The following is a 13596-nucleotide window of genomic DNA, read 5'->3' as shown; positions in this document are numbered from 1 at the left end:
CTCACTTATTTGCTCTTTCTTTCAAGGGTCTGATCTACTAAGTTGCAAAGTGGAACAATTTATTCTAAATTCAATAATTTTAATCTAATCCAATAGTTTTGGACTTCCTTGATGGCTCAGTGGGTAAATTATCTGCCCGCAATGCAGGAGACACAGGAGACACAGGTTCGATCCCTAGGTTGGGAAGATCCCCTGGAGAAGGAAATGGCAACCTACTCTAACAGTTTAAGTCTTTAGGCAGCCTAATAGTTTTGGTCTAAATCTCAGTGTTTTGGTCTCCTCCTTCTCAACCTCCTTCTCTCCAACATGGTGTCTGGGTACACTGGAGGGGGCACCCACTGGTGAAGGGAAACAGATGGTCTCTAAGATGTATTTTCAAGACTGTGTACTGTCCTCTGGTCCCTATGGAAATGCCTCTTGTTTACCTACAACTACTGCTTGCTCTGTTAGTAGGCTGAGGTTGTTGTCTATTCTCTATACATTTAGGATCAGGGCCAAATGGCTGTGTGGTGATTAGCCTTAAGATCTGTCAGTTCAGTTCAGTTCAGTTGCTCAGTTGTGTCCAACTCTTTGTGACCCCATGGACTGCAGCATGCCAGGCTTCCCTGTCCATCACCAACTCCCAGAGTTTACTCAAACTCATGACCATTGAGTCAGTGATGCCATCCAACCATCTCATCCTCTCTCATCCCCTTCTCCTCCTGCCTTCAATCTTTCCCAGCATCAGGGTCTTTTCCAATGAGTCAGTTCTTCACATCAGGTGACCAAAGTATTGGAGTTTCAGCTTCAGCATCAGTCCTTCCAATGAATATTCAGGACTGATTTCCTTTAGGATGAACTGGTTGGATCTCCTTGCAGTCAATAGGACTCTCAAGAGTCTTCATCACCAAAGATTAAAAGCATCATTTTTTTGGTGCTCAGCTTTCTTTATATTCCACCTCTCAAATCCATACATGACTACTGGAAAAACCATAGCTTTGAATAGATGGACCTTTGTTGACAAAGTAATGTCTCTGCTTTTGAATATGCTGTCTAGGTTGGTCATAGCTTTTCTTCCAAGGAGCAAGTGTCTTTTAATTTCATGTCTGCAGTCACCATCTGCAGTGATCTTGGTGTCCGAAAAAATAAAATTTCTCACTGTTTCCACTGTTTCCCCATCTATTTGCCATGAAGTGACGGGACCAGATACCATGATTTTAGTTCTCTGAATGTTGAGTTTTAAGCCAACTTTTTCACTCTCCTCTTTCACTTTCATCAATAGGCTTCTTAGATCTCTGTGACATCCATTTATTCTTGGAACGCTTTGCCCTTGTCACTGACTCTGACTCTGAGCCAAGTCAGACTATGAGTTGACCTTCTGTGTGCCATGTTGGAGTCAAGTGGGAACATCTATTTTAGGAGAACTCAGCTAAGACCCTTTCTCTGCCTAATCACATGATGCTACTATAGCTTTTACATGGTTGCCACCACCCATCCCCACCCCCCACCCCATCTGCCCCACATAAAGGAGGATAAAATGCTTGTGTTTTAGGAATTTCCATAAATGCAATACCCTGAGATAGGAGAGCAGGACACACATATCTCATATATTTTTGGTTGCTTTTCTTCACCCAGGTTGGGAAGGTGGGCTTCCCACCTCCTGAATGCCACATCCTGGGGATCTGGTGCACCAGTCCTGTGTCTCCATGTGCTTAAAGTGGTGGATTGTGAAATAGACATCTTTGTCTCTCTTTGTCTTAACAGCCTGGCTTTCAGGTCCACTTTCTCCCTTAAACAGTTCAAAGAGCCACCTCTGAGAATCGAAGTTGAGTCTTTGTTCTAGGCTTTTTCTTTCCCCATAGCAATAAATCCTTGGCTCAAATTCGTTAAGAAAAGCTGAAAGGACCTAGAGGGGGAAGTTAAGAACATCGTTTTAATATTCACAACGTAAGATCCTCTGTTACATTTGTTTACCAATGTTTGTCTAAATACAAAACCCATGCTTTTTCTAATGCACAGTATCCGGCACTGGGTAAGCCCATGGTCTTTCAGGGCAAGAAGAAAATCAGAAATGAGACGATATAAAGAGACTTGAAGTAGATGGAATTTGAAAAGAAGCAGTGAGGAAGGAGAGAGACAGACATTAAAGATTCTCTGAAAGTGCTCATGCCAAGTATTATTGCCATAAGAATGGATGTACTCCTGATCATTTCATCACATTGCCTTCAAAACTTTTACATATTCCTATATTAAAGGGTTATTAGTGAAATGATTGGAGTAAAACACAGATTGGTCTCATCCAATTGTATATCCAAAATATTTAGGTTGTAATCTAAAATATTATTTTTGGTGGCATTTCTTTAGCACCTGAGATCCCTTAAAATGAATTAGGACACTGGAGTCAGTTTGTCTGGGTTTGAGTCCTGGACCACACTCACAGGGCATGTGAGAATTTCAGTTTTCTCATCTATAAAATGAGGATTATTATAGACAACACTTATTGTTGTCTGTACACCAGGCACTTTTCTAAGCACTTGTGTATTAACTTATGGAATCAATAAATAACCTCAGGATGTATTACTGTAATCTGCTTGGAGATAACACAATTATGTCTCTGAGAAATTAACTTATTTGTTCATGATTAAATAGTTAGTTAAAGGCAAAAGTAGGCTTAGAACCCCAGCAGCATGTCTCTAGTTCTGAATGATATTTGTAACAGCGAACACTTTTTTCACTGGAGTATAATTGCTTTACCTGTTGTTAGTTTCTACTGTATAACAAAGTGAATCAGCGATATGCATGCATGTATCCCCGCCCTCTAAAACTTACCACCCCAACCCTCTAGGTCATCACAGAGCACTGAGCTGAGCTCTCTGTGTAATCGAGCAGGTTCCCACTAGCTATCTATTTTACACGTGGTGGGGAGCCTGGTGGGCTGCCCTCTATGGGGTCACACCGAGTTGGACACGACTGAAGTGACTTAGCAGCAGCAGCAGCAATGTATCTATGTCAATCCTACTCTCCAAAAATTTCCCACCTTCCCCTCCCCGCCCTGTGGCCACGTGTCCATTCTCTGGGTCTCTATTTCTGCCCTGAAAATAAGTTCATCTGTACAGTTTTTCTAGATTCCATAAACATTGCATGACTATGTGATATTTGTTCTTTTTCTGACTTACTTCACTCTGTACAATAGATTCTAGCACTGTTTATCCTGTGAGATAGAAACAATTTTTATTTCATTTCATAGGTTAGAAAACTGAGCATGGTGAGGTTGAGTATCTTGCTCAAGTTGACGCTACTGATGTGTGGAACCAGGTCCATGTAGTCCGGTTTCAGAGTTTGTACTGTCAACCTTCATGCTGAACTGTCTCAGAGTAATTTCGTGAGCACTACTTGAGACAATCCATGTGAAATACTTAGCTTCCCTGGTGGCTCAGACGGTAAAGCGTCTGCCTGCAGTGCAGGAGACCCGGGTTCGATCCCTGGGCTGGGAAGATCCCCTGGAGAAGGAAATGGCAAGCCATTCTAGTACTCTTGCGTGGAAAATTCCATGGACTGAGGAGCCTGGTAGGCTACAGTCCATGGGATCGCAAAGAGTCGGACATGACTGAGCGACTTCGGTTTCAGTTTCAGGCACAGAGAAAATGCTAGATAAATACTAAGTAATTATTAGTAACCAGGAAACCCTAAATTGGCAAACATGATGGAGATCTGTTAAGCATGGAGTGTTCTGTATAGATAAACCTTTTGTTATATGTATCATTTTTGTACCTGTCCCATTATTTGGTTTTATATAATTTTATGCATTCATCCATTCAATCAGTCAAACTTGCCTCATGTTACTTTTAATGTGCTAGCCCGTGCAAAGTGTTCCGGTATGTGATGGGCAGATACCTCTGAAAAACGGCTCATGCACTTGCTGCACTGAAGTTAAAGATGCCTTAAACAACTTCTGTAACAACTCCAGACTAGCAGTAGAGCTTCTCTGCAGCTGCTGCTGCTGCTAACTCACTTCAGTGGTGTCTGACTTTGTGCGACCCCATAGACGGAAGCCCACCAGGCTCCCCCGTGCCTGGGATTCTCCAGGCAAGAACACAGGAGTGGATTGCCTTGTCTTCTCCAATGCATGAAAGTGAAAAGTGAAACTGAAGTTGCTCAGTCACATCCGATTCTTAGCAACCCCATGGACTGCAGCCTACCAGGCTCCTCCACCCATGGGATTTTCCAGGCAAGAGTACTGGAGTGGGGTGCCATTGCCTTCTCCGAGAGCTTCTCTAGCTAATTTCAATTGTTTGGAGGAAATGTGTTCTGGATTTAGGTGATACCTACCAACACTGTGCCACTTAAGTTTTTGTGCCAGGCTAAGTTTTTGCACCTGTCTTGTAACATCTTCACATGCATAGCTTTATTGTGCTCTATCTCTTAATCTGGAAGCTGTGAGCCAAACTTTATAGCTTTTCACTTAATGTCTTGCTCGCTGTTATTTCCTTATATATTTAAAAAACACAGCCTCTATTCTAAATGCCATTTTGCTTTTACTAAGGGAAGAGAGTCTGTACAGCCTAAAAAAATACAGGTTTCAGAATTAGAGCATTAGTTCTAAGTCGATTCTCTTGGCTCTTTGAACTCTCATGTGTTATTTAACCACAATGAACCTCACCTTCCTCGCTTATGACTGGAGATAATAATTAGTACTCTGCAAGACTGCTGGATGATTATGTAATTAAGGACAAAATCTCCTTGTCCCTCCAAGACACTCTACTTGTGCTGCGTATTTGTACTGAATCATGATTATTCTAATGTTAAAAAAGTATAATTTCATTTTTCTTAGTTTGAAGTCATTGCCAGTCATTACTTTTCCATAATCCATTTGCTTTTGTATAAATGAATCTTGTTCTGTTTTTTTCTTCTAGTTTTTCTATGGTTATGATAATAATAGAAATGGAGTGGTGAAATGCGATTTTAAGCTGATGAAAATATATATTTTAGGGGGAATAAATTCATATCATTATGGAGATCAATATAGTAGATTAGATAGGCTGATGAGGAAAGAAAGTGACCCAAGTAGAATTTTAATACAATGAAAAGGGAAAAGGTAGAATAAAAAACAGATTTCAAAACTGATTATGAATAAAGAGAGGAATGAGAACAGTGAGATGTGCCTTGACTTTTGCAAGCCAACATTTGAAATGATAAAACAATAGAATCTTAGAATTTGAAAGGCTCTTAAAAGCCAAAAGGGGTCCAGTACCTGCCACAGGAATCTCACCCACAGAATCTCTGCTGGATGGTCATCTGCCATTTCTTTCTAAAGAGATTTTGAATATTTATAAGGCAGTCCTTAGGACTATAAAGCACTCTGTTAGTCTGATTGACATGCCCTTTCAAAAAAAAAAATACCATTCTTGGAAAGATCACGTAATTTTTACCTTTTATAGGAAAGTCCTTCAAATATTCAAAGAAAGTGCTTTCTTCAAATCAAACAACCTCTTCTCTTAATTGTTCCCTGCTGGTTGCCAATGTTTTCCCCAGAATATAGAGCATAGAATAGACGTGATTTTTTGTATGATATTTTCATACAAATTGTTATTAAGCCAGATCTATTGCCTACTGCCACGTGGATTATTTTTTTCAACTGAAAGAAGATTTTACTAATACCTGAATCAGGATTTAAACTGAGACCCAAATGGTTTCAAAGGCATGCTTTTACTAGCACCATATTATTCTACTGTAACCTACATTCGAGGCACAGAAAACTGATTTCCTCCAAATACCCACATTCCTCCCATTACTGTAATTCTCCACCAACTGTCACTTGCGCCTGTAATAATTCTACTCATTTCAGTCCTTGTAAATTTTCACTCAGCTGTCCATAATTAGAACAATTCTACGTTTTCCTCCTTAGGCTTGACCCTGCCACCCAAGACAGACAGTCTATGTTGAAAAGAAAATAGAGGCAAGGATCCAGGTTGCCTGGATCCTGAAATAAGCTTGATTTGAAAATTTTTTAATTGTTTTTAATTTTTATTGAAATACAGTTATTAATAATTTACAGTGTTGTGTTAGTTTCAAGTGTACAGAAAAGTGATTCAGTTATTATTTTTTTAGATTCTTTTCAATTATAGGTTATTACAAGATACTGAATATCATTCCCTGTGCTATATAGTAGGTCTTTGTTAGTCATCTAGTTTATATATAGCTGTGTATATATGTTATTCCCAAAGTCCTTATTTATCCCTTTTCCCTTCTTACCTTCAGTAGCCATGAGTTTGTTTTCTATGTTTGTGGGTCTATTTCTGTTTTATAAATAAGTTCATTTATGTAATTTTTTAGATTCTACATATTAGCAATATTATATGATATTTGTCTTTGTATGACTTACTTCACTCAGTATGATCATCTCTAGGTCCATTCATGTTGCTGCAAATGGCATTATTTCATTCTTTTTTATGGCTGAGTAATATTCTACTGTGTAGACTATATTTTCTTTATCTATTCATCTGTTAATGGACACTTAGATTGCTTCCATGTCTTGGCTACTGTAAATAGTATTTCTATGAAATTCAAGGTGTGTTTGGAATTACAGTTTTCTCTGACTATATTCCCAGGAGTGGATCTCTGGATCATATGGTTGTGTTGTTGTTATTCAGTCACTAAGTCTTATCTCATGCCACTCGTGGACTGTAGCCCTCCAGGCTTCTCTGTCCATAGGACCTATCAAGCAAGAACACTGGAGTGGGTCACCATTTCCTTCAGGGGTCTTCCTGACCAAGGGATCGAACCCACACCTCCTGCACTGCAGTTGGATTTTTTATCACTGAGCCAACAGGGAAGCCCGGATCATTTGGTAAGGCTAGAGTTTTAAGGAACCTCTGCACTGCTCTCCATAGTGGCTGCACCGATTTACATTCCTGCCAACAGTGTACAGGGATTCCTTTTCAGTCACACCCTTGTTATAAACTTTTTAATGATGACCATTCTGACTGAGCTTGATTTTATTCAAAATAGTATAAACTCATAGAGGATTAACCATGTCTACAATGTCTTTGAACCAAAAATATTTGAATCAGATACTTTTTCAGAATTTACTTATTTAAAATGGAGCTAGAAAAATTTCAGGAACAGGTGTTTAGAGGTCTTCAATCAGGAAACCCCATAAATCTCTCAAAATATTTTAGTTTTCTAAAAGTTTTCAGTAGAAATCAAACCTATTTTTTAAATAATGGAAACAAAATAGACTGCTTTAGTGTTAAATGTTTCTGAACAATTTTAAGCAACAGAACATTTTTGCAGTGGATTTTTCATTTTTTAAAAAGCAAGGTAGCTTGCTTTCCATCAAGCCATATTTTATTTTATATTTTCTTATTGTATATTAATCACAGAAATAAGTATTTTACTTGCTAATGTTTAGCAGACACGTTTGTAAAAACTAATATCTTATTTCTTCTGAGAATTTCCCTGAGGATTTTCCTGTTTCTGAGTTTTAAGGACAGTAAGACTGCTTGATATCTAATAACCAAGAGGATCAATTTACATTATATTTAGAAATAACCTCCCACATGTTACTACATCTAAGTGCTAGCTAACAGTTTTAGCTTTTGCTAAAACAGCTTTATTTTCTTTATCTAATACCCACAAACCCTGCCTAGGTTTTGTATTTTTGTTTTTAATCACCATTTTATTTTGAACTACGCTACTGTGAATCTATTTTTTTCTCATTTATGAAAACAGCATATCTGCCTTAACACTTTAATTAAATTCCATTCCTTTTGTGATTTTTTTTTCTTTCTGAAGAGTATATATCAATCAAGTTTGCAGAGTTCTAGGAGGAGGCCTTGATGTAGCAGAATATCAAGAAATTCAATACATTTAATCGCAGCATGTATTGAGGTCATGGGACAGAAGTCATTTAAAAATAGATAGCTGTTATGGTAATTGACTCTTCAGCATGCATTTATTGGTTGCAGGAAAGAATGAAAGAGTTCTTTTGAAGCACTTAAATTTCCAGTCCTTATTCTGAAAGTTGCTTTGAAATTTGAGAGACAGAAGCATTGCAGCTGCTGGTCAAAGAGCTACCAAATAGGACTTATGTTTAAAGCAGAGAGTGGTGCTAGATTCTAATTGAAAAGGACACACAGGGCCTGATAGTGTTATAACTAACCGACTAGCAACAACACATGGAGATTGTTGAGTGACTTTTAGACTCAGAAAATCAGAGAATCAGAGAACCTTATCAACGAGGGGAATCTTATCAATGATGAAGGGGAACTTTCTTTGCATTTATTAAGAAGATCATCTGAGATCTTAAGTGCTTTTCAGATAGGTGGTATAAAGTAGTGTCTAGGTCAGCTGGGGAAGTGGCCTCCTGGAATGCATACCTCCAGCCACAGAAGAGACTTCCACTTGGTGCTGGTGTCTTGTTACTCTGCAGGAATCCAGGTCTTACACACATCATGGGATTTTTTAAGACAGAAATCTAGATGCTACCGTGAAAGTTTCTGGGCCACTTTGCACAACTGCACAAATTGTGAATGTTCAGCATACACAGTGTATGTAGTATGTCTATTTGTGAACCAAACAGAAGATTGCACACAGATAAATTGGTAGGCAGTTTGCAGCCTCTTGTTCAGACTGATAGAAAAGTCTTTTTTATGAAATGAGATCTATTTTTCAGTAGCTTTGATTCCTTGGATCTTAGGGTCCTATGAACAAATGTAATCTTTATACACGCACACAACGGTATTTCAAATATTTGAAGCTAATACCTAAATTTAGGGGCTGGTAAGCCAAAGAAATAAATTCTTAGTCTGTTATGAATGTATGATGGTGAGTGTAGGCTGGTCTCTACTTTCCACTTCTCCCTCTTCTGAATGATAACAACCACTTTAATAACATGCCTGGAATCTTGCCTTAAACCAATCAGCGTGGCTCAATTGTTTGGAGGCTGTCAATCTCTGGTCTACCCAGTGAGGAGTTCTAAGGTTTGCCACCTGTGGGGTCCTTCCTGCCAAGTCCCTGAGCCCATGAGAACGTGGCTGGCAGGGGATTTGGGGAGTGAGATCCTAAAATAGTTTGTTGTGTCCACACCTGGTGTTGAGGTAATTTAGCCCCTTGGTGACTTTTTGAGCTTTATACACTATATCCTCTCTCCCTAATTCCCTCTGTGTGTGGCTGGTCTCTTTTAGACTATAAAGGTCATGCTTAAAATCCAGTGGTACAGACTACATCCAGAGTTTGCAGTGTGCACAGTTCCAAGCACTGCTTAATGTGTATTGTCATTAAATACTCTCAATAACTCTGTAAAGTACTAGCCTTCTTTATTAGAGACAAAGAAACTGAACACAAGAAACCCAACCATGAACACACAATTAATTGGTAATAACATAGAGATTCAGACCCAGGGGATTAGCTTCAGGATGTGTACATCTTCCTTCCTATGGCTCAGCCTAGGTCCCTGGGGTCTTCACAACCAATTAATATTCCTTCACAGACTGGAACTGGACTGTGAAAAATGCCCACTTTAGTAGAGACTGTGATCTACTCTCTGCCCTTGTTTGGCCTGCAGCCAGCCTTATCTCCCCTCTGCTTCACACCATCTCTTTATCAGCTTGCAAAGACAGTGGCCAGTTCTCTCGGGTGTCCATGCAATGGCCAAGGAATTCTTGTTGCTCGTTTCTGACCTGCCTTGCTCTCCTCCTCTTTTCATCCCATGTGACTTCCAGGCTCTGAAATCACCATCTGCTCTGACTGTACAATTTGGTGTTTGTACTTGGTCCCCTTTACATTTGAACCTTGACCTGATTTGACTTGACTTTCCAGCATTTAATGCCTCATGTTGGCCTGGCTCTGCTAAACTTCAAACTCACATGGTTTGCATTTGGATTCTACAACTTCATGGTTGTAAGACTTTGAACAAATTATATATCTCTTTGAGGTTTATTGGAGAAGGAAATGGCAACCCACTCCAATATTCTTGCCTGGAAAATCCCATGCACAGAGGACCCTGGTAGGCTACAGTCCATGGGGTCGCAAAGAGTTGGACACGACTGAGCGACTTCACTTTGAGGTTTATGCTTAGCAAAATGGAGAAATTGTTCCTTGCTTATTGAATTGTGAGGATTAACAAACAACATATATAAAGTATCTAGTGCAGTAGATCACACAAAAGAAGTGTTCAAATGACACTTCTTACCATGACAGTCATCGTTGGGAAGTAGGAACTGAGTAATTCCCAGCCAGGCCTTAAAAATCTCAGCTAAGCCTTTACACTAAGCCTCAGATGGCTGCGCAGGATAAGATGAAAGTACTTGTTGCAATCTTTAAATAGTTGGCAACTGTAAGTTTAAAAAATCAGGCCCTAAGATGTCCTTATCTTTGAGAGCAATTGATAAGAGGTGAATTTATCAAGAATGATCAATGGATGGTCGTTTACAGTATATGCAATGAAAGAAACATGCAGTAATTTAATTATGCATTTAAGTTACTATTTTATTAAAAAATACTGACAGGATTATGTTTATGATTATTTTCTTCCTTTTTTTTAAGCTTTGTTTTACAACCTAGCCTCTGTTAGGTATTGTTTGTTGGAGGTTCAAACAAATTCCACTTAAAAAATGCATTTATTGCTTTTTGATCAAATAAAAATTACCTATAATTTCATAAGCTAGAGAGTAAATACAGATAACACAATTTACTGTGTATCCTTCTAGGCTTTTTTATTTGTAAATATGTGCATGCTCAGTTGCTCAGTCATGTCCAACTCTTTGAGACCCCATGGACTGTAGCCCCCTAGCCTCCTCTGTCCATGAAATTTTCCAGGCAAGAATATTGGAGTGGGGTGCCATTTCCTTCTCCAGGGGATCTTCCTGACCCAGGGAGTGAACCTGTATCTCCTGTATTGGCAGACAGATTCTTTACTACTTGAGCCACCTGGGAAACTCTTTGTAAATATACAGTAAATAGAGATATAATAACAGGAAATAGAGATAAGAATTTCCCAAGTCACTAAATCATCCTTGCAAAACCATGCTGGTATATGAATCCTTTGAGTATTTAGCTGTATGATAACTTAATTCCCAAGTTACCTGATAAAATTGTGATTTTTACTGCTATAAAATTAATATCTTTAAAGGATATGGCTTTCTATTTTTCCTTTCAGCATCTGAATCCTCTTTCTATGTTAGGACTCCTCTCCACCCTCAACTATAGAAGCTGAAAGACATGCCAGATATTAGATTTCCCAGCCTCCCTTGCAGATAGTGTGTGGGCTTTCCTAGACCTTGAATAGAAGGGTAGAGGGTTGAAGATGTTATTGTTAAATATGAGCTTCCCAGGTGGTGCTATGCTATGCTATGCTAAGTCACTTCAGTCATGTCTGACTCTGTGCAACCCCAAAGATGGCAGCCCACCAGGCTCCCCTGTCCCTGGGATTCTCCAGGCAAGAACACTGGAGTGGGTTGCCATTTCCTTCTCCATTGCATGAAAGTGAAAAGTGAAAGTGAAGTTGCTCAGTCACATCCGACTCTTAGCAACCCCATGGACTGCAGCCTAAGAGGCTCCTCAGCCCATGAGATTTTCCAGGCAAGAGTACTGGAGTGGGGTGCCATTGTGGTAAAGAATCCACATGGTAATGCAGGAGACTCAAGAGATGATGCAGGTTTGATCCTTGAGTTGAGAAGATCTTTTGGAGTAAGAAGTGACAACCTCCTCCAGTATTCTTGCCTGGGAAATCCCATGGACAGAAGACCCTTGTGGGCTATAGTCCATGCAGTGGCAAAAGAGTCAGATACATCTAGGCACACACACACAGGGTGAAGATCTCAGTATAAGTGGAATTTGGTTTGGGTATAAAACAAAAATACATGCAGGTTGTTCTAACACAAGGAGAGGTAGCAAGCAACAGAAGAGTATAATGCTGTGTGTTGGACCCCTTTCCCTCTTGGGCTTCCTCTAGAATTTATTTGACCACATGCTCTTTCTTCAAAGTACATGATGCTTGGTCCTCTGATATTGTGTTCTAGTTTTCATCCTCATGGCCATGATTTGACAGTCTAATCCTTTTTACATACTTTTCATTAAGCTAGCTTTTACATTTTTAAAATTAGATAAAATGAGAGAATCTTGTATTTACTGTAGTTTTTCTTTAGTGTTGTAGTTTTTTCTTTGTTTAATTAGGATTGTTACTTTTTTTGTTAGTGCCCTGGTTACAACATTGCACAGGTTTTGCATGGCCTTCCTTAAGTCTTATTTTTCTGTAAACTGTTATTTTTAGAGTGCTGTTCAGCAAAAAAGGAAGTTTCTTAGGAATACTATGTTGGGCTAGAAAAGAAGCAAGGGTAATTCCTTCTCTTGCTCAGTCATATCAAATCCCAGAGAGTCTTGTTAAATATGCAGTTTTCAGAGTCCACCTCACATCTGATTCAGAATCTCCAGCGGGGGATGATTCTGGCAATCTGTTAACATGTGACTCGGGTAATTCTTATGTTATACAAGTTAGGGAAGCTTTGTGCCCTAAGAGGGCACAGAATAGTCATGCTTTCTCCTCCCCTCAACATTAACACAGTATTGCCTTCAGTTAAAGACCCCTTTAAAAATAATTAATTGCAACTATATCACCTTCATGATTTAAATTGTCCTGGTCCATGGGATCCTTCACTGTCTGGTTTTATTTGCCGTATTCCTTTTAAGGCAAGTCTTCTCAAACTTCATTTTAGCCACTCGCACCAATCATGAAGCCAAGCAGCCTGCCCAAAGGACCTGCTCTATTTCTATTATAATATGTGAATTATCGAATATGAGATAATAACAAAAGCTTTCTCTGTAAATGATGCAGGCAGGCTAAGTGAATTTTTATACTGCTTTACAAATGCTTTGTGCAAATCTTGTGAAGATAGAGGCTCAGATGAAGGACAGGGTATAGATGGTGGGGAAAAGGGTATTTGTCAATAGAAGCTTTATATGCTTTTAAGCAGAAAAGTACCTTACATTTAGAGGTTGTTGTTGTTTATTTGTTTGTGTTAGCTTTGGCTTGCTTTCCTGGTCTAATCCTGAATATTTTAAAGTGGGAATTTTATTTTGTTTACTTTTCCTGCTTGAGCTAAAATACAGAAAAGACGCATTATAAGACTGTCATAAAAAATTTATTGTAAACTGTGTAATTTGTGTAATATTCTGTAAACTCAGAGTAATAAAGATAAACCAACCCATAATGGCAATGCTTAACGTCCAGTAATTTTCTTCCATAAAAGCCTTGTTCATTATTCTTCTAGTTACACCTCTGAAACCAGAAATCCCATAGTTCATATCAACATTCAGCTGGACTTATTGTTAGTTTCTCCGCTTATTAAAGAGAAACTCAATATATACCAGTCAATCAGTAATAAGAAATAGTTGTTCTATATTAATAACACTCTACTCCTTCCAATTATTTACATGTAGGTTGATGGGAGGATTTGAATGCACAGCAGTCAGTTTGGGTTGATTATCATGAAGACCTGAAGCAATACTTTGCAGGGCTTTGCATCAAGAGCAGCCTTGAATTTGGGCTCCTGTGCTTAGTCACTCAGTCATGTCTGACTCTTTGTGACCCCATGGACTATAGCTTGCCAGGCTCTTCTG

The 13596-nt window shown here is 38.9% G+C and overlaps 1 non-coding gene across 1 annotated transcript; it reads left to right on the top strand.

Moving 5' to 3' along the window:
• The first annotated feature begins 3401 nt into the window (after positions 1-3401).
• On the top strand, positions 3402-3473 carry TRNAC-GCA (transfer RNA cysteine (anticodon GCA)). Its single transcript has one exon. It is a non-coding gene; the product is annotated as a tRNA-Cys (tRNA).
• The last annotated feature ends 10123 nt before the right edge of the window (positions 3474-13596 follow it).

The sequence above is a fragment of the Bos indicus genome, chromosome 6, assembly GCF_029378745.1.
Source record: "Bos indicus isolate NIAB-ARS_2022 breed Sahiwal x Tharparkar chromosome 6, NIAB-ARS_B.indTharparkar_mat_pri_1.0, whole genome shotgun sequence".
Classification (NCBI taxonomy): Eukaryota; Metazoa; Chordata; class Mammalia; order Artiodactyla; family Bovidae; genus Bos; species Bos indicus.
Note: the sequence above shows the minus strand (reverse complement) of the source record. Positions and strands in the feature narration are given on the sequence as shown.